A 7,443-nucleotide genomic window follows, 5' to 3' on the forward strand; every position below is an offset into this window, starting at 1 on the left:
AAAAGACAAAAACAAAATGAAAACAAACAAAAACCCAACACCAACCAACCAACCAACCAACCAACAAAACAAAAATTTTTACACACTGTTGGTGGGAATATATTTTCTTAAAAAATTAAAAACAAAATTGTCTTATGAATCAATAATAATCCTACTTCTGGTATTTATTCAAATGAATTGAAATCAATATTTCAGAGATATCTGCATTCTCATGGTCACTGATATTGACCATAACCAAGATATGGAATCATCAACAAATGAATGATAAAGCAAATGTGGTATACATATACAATGGAATATGATTCATTTTTTAAAAATTTATCTTTTAATTTTTTACAGACTGCATTTTGATTCATTGTACACAAATGGGGTGCATCATTTAGTTTCTGTGTTGTACATGATGTAGGTTCATACCATTCAGGGAATCTTGCCATTTGTGACAACACAGGTGAACTTGTAAGACATTATGTCAAATGAAATAACACAGACACAGAAAGAAAAATACTGTATAATCTCATTTACATGTAGAATCTAAAAACATAGAATTCATAAAAGCAGAGAATAGAGTAATGGTTACCAGGTTGAAGGTGGGGGAAATGAAGACACATTAGTCAAAGGATACAAAGATTCAGTCACACAGGATGATTAAGTTCTAGATATCTGATGCACAGTATGGTGACTGTATTATAATAATATTGTTCTATATTATATGTGTCATTTTTATTACAATTATTCAAACATGAATTGTAAAAATTAATGGATTTTACCATGGTTTCATACATGCATGTATTGTGCCTTGTGTTCAACCTTCTACTATTTCCCCCCTCCCCATTCCCTACCTCTTCCATAATTATCTTCTCTTTTCTTGTACTGTGTTCTTGACATTGGTCCACAGAGTAGGTCTTAAGAGTTCTTACCATATACCCACTCACAAGTAAGCATGTGAAATGATGGATACCTTAATCAGCTGTAATCATCTCATAATGTGTATGTTTATTAAAACTTGAAATTATATTTTAATTGAGCTGTTACTTAAAAACAAAAGAGATTTCTTTTTACATTGAGTTCCCTTTTGTAGCCCAATTATTTGAAATTATTATTTGGAAAATAATAAAAAATAATAATTTAAGATACCTTCTAAGGAAATACTAAAATATCCTTAAAAAAGAGGACATTTTCTTCAATTCTGAGAATTTAACTTTAATGTGAACCAGGCTTAGATGATTTCTATAGTTTAGCCTGACGAAATTTCTATAATTCCTAGCTGTGAAGTTGTTTCTAAGGGATGGCTGATTTCTGCTCTTCCCACATTTCCTCAGTATCTCTCTGCCACCAGAATAGAAAGTATCAATCACAGCTCAGTAGGAAACAGTACACTTATCTTTCAGGATAATCTTAATTCTAGTGAGTGTTTGCGGCTATGCGATTTTCCAGATTTTCTTTCATAAAACATTAAATTGTGCTCAAGGCTTATTCTCTGTGACCCATAGCTGGTTCAGATGCATTCATGACATGCACCTTAAAGAATGTCTTACTTTTAGTTTTTGTTCTTGCATGAGCAGTGGGAAAATAGGACTGGATCACAACAGCTTGTGCTCCAGGTGTGTGAAATTCTTACCCAATTTAAGCACTCCTGGAGTGCTTAAATCAATAGTTACTTGTTTTCATGTGGCAGCATCTTAATCCCTTTCCTTCTTTCAGATCTGTGGATCATCTTTGAAGTGCGGCTGTTTGACCAGTATGGCACCAGTGCGGCACCAAGATTATCACCAGCTTCTGTTACTGAATAATAATAGAACTACACATTGCAATATAGCTTAACTCTATTGTGCAGGACACACTGTTAGAGCCTATAAAGGATGAAAAATAATGCATAGGGTGTCCATAGTATCAAATAGGACAAATAACTGTAATGAAGGGAAAGTTGTACTTGTGTACCTAGAGAAGTCTTGCAAAGCGTTGTAGGAGTTTAGAAGGAAGCAACAGCTTTATAGGGTTGTGGGGAGGATCAGAGTGGGCTATATGGAGGAGCAGCACCTGAGGTGAGCCTTGACCAGTGATAGAGAAAGGTGAAAGGAATATCAGAGAGGAATTACTCCAGAGAAAAGAAGTAAAACAAGCAAAACATGGAAATGAAAAGGATGACTATGTTCAGCAAGCAGGCTGCTATTACCTGAAGAGTCTTGATTGTAATATTTGAGTTACAGAATTATTAGTAATGTCTAAGATGAACGAGAGGGACCTGGTTCTGCATTTGAACACTCATGATGAGGTCACTTTACCAGGCTCCTATTTCTTCATTCATCTATAAAAAGGAGGAGGCTTATAAGATATTTTCTGATGTCAAATTCTGTTTTAGTGGTTTCTGACTGATAGAGGCAGGGGTCAATCAGGGATCTGTCCAATGACCTAGTCCAGTTATATTTTGATATATAGGGAACTACACATTCCCTTTCAGTGTAAACAGAAAGGAAGGGAGGAATATGAGAAGGAGAATGTACATTGCTTGGAAACCACTGATGTCGGAATTGAGAGTTGGGAATGACCAAACAGCTGGATTTTCAGCCCCTGTGCCTGGAGAGATGGCAACACTGTTGAGAGAAGGAAGGAAAGTAGAAAGGTGAGTTGTGTGTGTGGGGGTGATATGATAATTCAGTCTCAGTTTGAGGTGCTGGCTTAAAAATTCAGGTGGTTGTTTCCCATACATTTTGACAAGATGGTTTGGAAGGATGTATAGGATGCAAAAGAGATTTGGGAGTCATTTATATGACGGAATGTTGGTGCTCTGGGGTGGATGAAGGCAAAGATGGAGAAAGCAGAAAGGAAAAAACTAAAACCTAGGATGGGAACAGAGAAAGTCAGTGAAGGAAGAAGGGTTGGGAGAAGGAGAAAGAAAAGGAGGAGGAGCATTCACCGATATTTAAAGCTGCCTGGAAGATGATGGTAGCTTGGTGTGTTGGAAGATGTGGACAAAAGTTCTTTAAAGGGTGATGAGATAATAGAACTTTCTCTTGCTTTTAGACTTGCTTCATTGAAATTCACAGAGAGTAGAGAGAGAGCAAGAGGGAAATTGGTATTGTGAGATGGTGGAAAAGAAACATTTTGGGGTCTTTTGAGAGAATCGCTTTGTTGTAATCAGCTTTTTCATCACTGTGACTGAGAAGACCTGACAAGAACAATGTGGAAAAGTTTATTTGGTGCTTATAGTTTCAGAGGTTTCCATCCATAGATGGGCAGCTCCATTACTCTGGGCCTGAAGTGAGACAGAACATCATGGTGGAAAGCTGTTGAGGAGAAAAGCAGCTCAGGACATGGAACCAGGAAGCAGAGAGAGAGAGCTCCCCTCACTATGGACAAAATATATACCCCAAAGGCACATCCTCAAGGACCCACCCCCTCCAGACACACCCTACTTGCCTATAGTTACCACCCAGTTAATCCCTATCAGCAGATTAATGCACCAATTAAGTTAAGGCTCTCAACTCAATCATTTCACCTCTGAGCTTTCTTGCATTGGCTCACACATGAGCTTTTGGGGGATACTTCATATCTAAATTAGAACATGTTTATTCTCATTTTATAGTTTTCCTAGTATCATCTTCCTTTTTACCCTCTCCCTCTTTCTTTTCTTCCTTTTTTCTATCTTCCTTCTTCCCTTCCCTTTCCCCTTCCTTCCTTTCTTTCTTCCCTCCTTCTGTTTTAAAATCTCCTTCCTTCTGCCCACCAGCTCCTTCTAATCTATCTCTTTCTCATGCAAACCTCACAGGCTTTCCACTATGTTAGATGAGATTTAGAATGAATGGAAACTTGCTTCCCTCCAGACATCCCGAACTGTTGTCACTTGGAGGTGGGGGTCAGATATTTGGAACGATGTCAATGGGAGAAACAAAGCTCCTGCAAACTCAAAGCAAACTGACTGACAACCTAACCAAACTACTGATTAAAATGTCCGGGCAGCATTTTTTTTTTTTTTTTTTTTTTCTTTTCAGGGCTAAGACTGGGGACACCACTGATGCAAGTCAAAAGGTGTTGGCAGCAGAAATGTCTGGCATGAGCACCTGAGCAATGGTGTAGCTCAAGATGCGGTGGCCTTTGCTTTGCTCTGCCCTCTGTTGCCCCATGTCATCTGTAACTGGAGCAGTGGTCTCTTCCTAGTTACTGCAGTGCCAGCGCGTGATCAGGCAAGCTCTTTGGCTAATGGTCCCAGGCTTGAATTTCAGGGGGTGGGAGATTTCGGGCGGGTAAGGTTGGCAGGCAGCCCAGATTTCGGGAATGCATGTGCTCTGCCTGGTGGGCTAGCAGTTTGGCTGATCAGGTTCCTGCCCGTGAATGCAGGAGAACAATAGGCATTTGGCTCCTGAGCTAATTAGCTGTGTGGTTCTTCTCCCAGCTGTGCCCTTGGCTGGGCCCACCCCCCCAATTTCGCTGTTGTTGCCCCTGGTGGTCCTGCTTGAACACTTGCTGGTTTGAGGAGCCCCACAGGCAAAAGGAGCCATCAGGGAATTGGAGTCAACAGCAGAGATCAGGCTTGTGACTTGCATCACATGTGTGGCCTCACAGTGACATTAGGTCAGGAAATGGCCCAGTGTGGAGCCACTGTGTTTCTTTTGGCACGTTGCACACTTGCTGGTGAGTAGGTGCTTTCTGCAGCAGCACCAGCCTGTTTGGATGTGATGGCTTCTGAGCACTGGGAATATTTCATTTTATGACAGAGGGGAATGCTCTTTCTATACCCTTTGCCTTTAGTGTATCTAAATATTTTAGTGGGAGGAAGGCTGAAAGGAGGGCCAGGGTGTGGAAGTGTTCAGGGCTCGGGGAGCATCAGCCAAATTCTTGGAGGAACGAAATGTCTGGATTTAGTGGAATCTTAAATTTAGGAGAGCTGAAAAGATCTTGAATATATGAGAGGAAAAATAAAAGGCCATTTTTTTTTTTTCAGAATCATCTAACCCAGGTTTATATAAAGGCAAATAGAGAATGCAATTATTTATTTCACAAAATATTTATAATAGAAATCTTTTAATAAGAGAGATTTCCTAGTGGCTGTAAAACATAAATAGAGGTTGAACTTATATCTTCTTAGGTATTCATTTAATTTGAAAAATGAGGGACATTTTCATTCTTACCTTCAAAACTTTCAGTCTGGAATGAGAGCTCTGGAGGTAGGCTGAGAAGGTGTGAATGAATGAATAAATGTTTCTTAATTGTGTTTGACTTCTCCTTAGGTGAGTCTCTTGCACCTGTTCCCAAATCAGTTCTTTTCCTTCTCCCATTAAATGTCTCAGTGGAGATTTGGGACTTGGATCCTACTTCAGACAGTCCTAATACAGCTATAGTTGAGGAAATAGATGTTTAAAATATTTTTCCCAAAAGTTCTTTGAAATAAAAAAAAAATGAAGTTGATTATTCCTATTTACAGGGATGAATGAATCAATGTTAATTAATGCACCTGGAAAGTTTTGCTTGTTGCAAGACCTCGCTATTCCAATTGTGATCCCTCTGTCCACAGCATCAACTGGGAGCCTGTTAGACATGCAGAATCTCTGGTCCTACTGAGGACTTCTGAACCAGACTCTGTTTTAACAAGATCCCCAGGGGGTTTGTGAAAAAACAGCATGGGAATAAATAGTATCATTGTGTCTTGAATCTAAAAGTCTCTCTTTGTGCTTGTATGAACTTTGTGGTCTCTTCCCTTCCTTCTAGCTCTTGCTCTTTCCCTCCCTCTTCCTTGTTCTCTCCCTTCTTCCTGTCTCCCCCTTTCAGCTGAACAATTTTCTTCCTGTCTCTTTAGACCGCTAATCCTCAAGATGTACTGGACCACCCTTGGGACACCTAGAGTTTTCTCCATCTGAAGTGTGTGAAGTCATTTGACAGTTAGAGACCTTCCTGTTAACAGCCATTATGATAAAACATTCCCCCAAACCAAATTCAGCAATTATTAACATGTTTAAACAGAAAATGGTGTTTACAAAGGCATTCTTCCTGAGGCTTAACATGTCCTGTGAAGAGGGTGGGGTGGGGGCAAGGAGGGAAATGGAAACCTTAGCTCTACCTATGGTTCAAGGTAATGTCAGAAGTAGAGGTTTAAGCAAGTGAGAGGGAGCGGTGAACCCTCTTCCGGAGAAGCTGGAAATGGAGATCCTTTTACATGTGCAATTGGCCAATGATAACATTGTCATTAAAGTGACTTCATTTAAGTAATTAGAGGATGTACTTAGCAGATGAATTTCTCTGTCTGCCTCCATTCTGCCCAGAGCGTACCCATGCAGAACAGCCTTTAGCAGAGTTGTAAAGTCACTAGAATGGCAGCATATGACTGTGCGTGTGCCATGGACACTCAGTGAGGCAGAGCTTATAAAGATTTGCTCAGCACTGTATCCTCAATACCTATATAATCAATCAGTATTTTCTCAATGAATTGGCAACGTTAATTTCAACTTGTGCCTGGGACTAAAAATTCTTAAATCTTTTAAAAGATACAAGTGTTTATGTGTCAGGATCAGGAGGGCTGCACTTTGTCAGTGTGGTGGAGGTAAGGACAGGCCCTCTGAAGCGTATGTTTTCTTTTCTTACCTAAAGTGAATACGCAACAATGAAGTGCAGATATTTATTGTGGACGCGTAGAAATCTTGGACTTCTAGATTGGATCTTCTAGACCTCCAGAGTACCCAGTTCAGACTTGCACTTCATGAAGAACTCCTTCTGTGACATGAACTCAATTATTCAATGGAGATCTGCTGGCCATTTACAAGGTGTGTCACTTGCCAGGGACTAGGTGATCCATGGCATTATGGCAAGGTGATAAATTATAACTTCTGACCTCCAGGAGCTCACATTTCAATAAGTGGGTTCCAAATTTAAACAGATGACAGTATTTCTTTGAAAGAAGTATATAAAAGTTGCTACATAGGAATGCCAAAGAAGGAGCATCTAGCTGGTGAGAGTGGAGAGAACATGGATGTATTTATACTCATAGATACTGATGTAGACTTCACTTCTTAAGAATCAGATATTCTCAGGTGACTGAGAAATAACAACCCATTAGGAGTTTATGCATGCTGGGCAAAATTCAAAGTGTTTTATATGTGCTAATTCATTTAATCTTCACTAGTGATTGTAGTTTATTATCCCCATTCTATAGATTAGTGAAGCAAAGGTTGAGAGGTCAGGTAATAACTTGTGCAATCAGTAAATGGCAGAGCAGGGAGTTAAAGTTAGGTAGTGCCATTGTGAGCTCTGGCTTTAAAGTACTGTGCTAGACTGTCTTCTGCAGAAAAAGAGTCTGGGTAGAGAAACATAGTCTATGCACAGCTTTGTAGAAGTTAGGGCATTGAATACTCTGGGCATGGCTAGTCATTTAGTGTGACTCAGGAAAAGAACCTGGAGGAGTAGGTAGGGCATGGATCCTGATTTTAGATATAATTTTTAAAAAAGTTGGCATTT

The sequence above is a fragment of the Sciurus vulgaris genome (assembly GCF_902686455.1).
Source record: "Sciurus vulgaris genome assembly, chromosome: 4".
Lineage (NCBI taxonomy): Eukaryota > Metazoa > Chordata > Mammalia > Rodentia > Sciuridae > Sciurus > Sciurus vulgaris.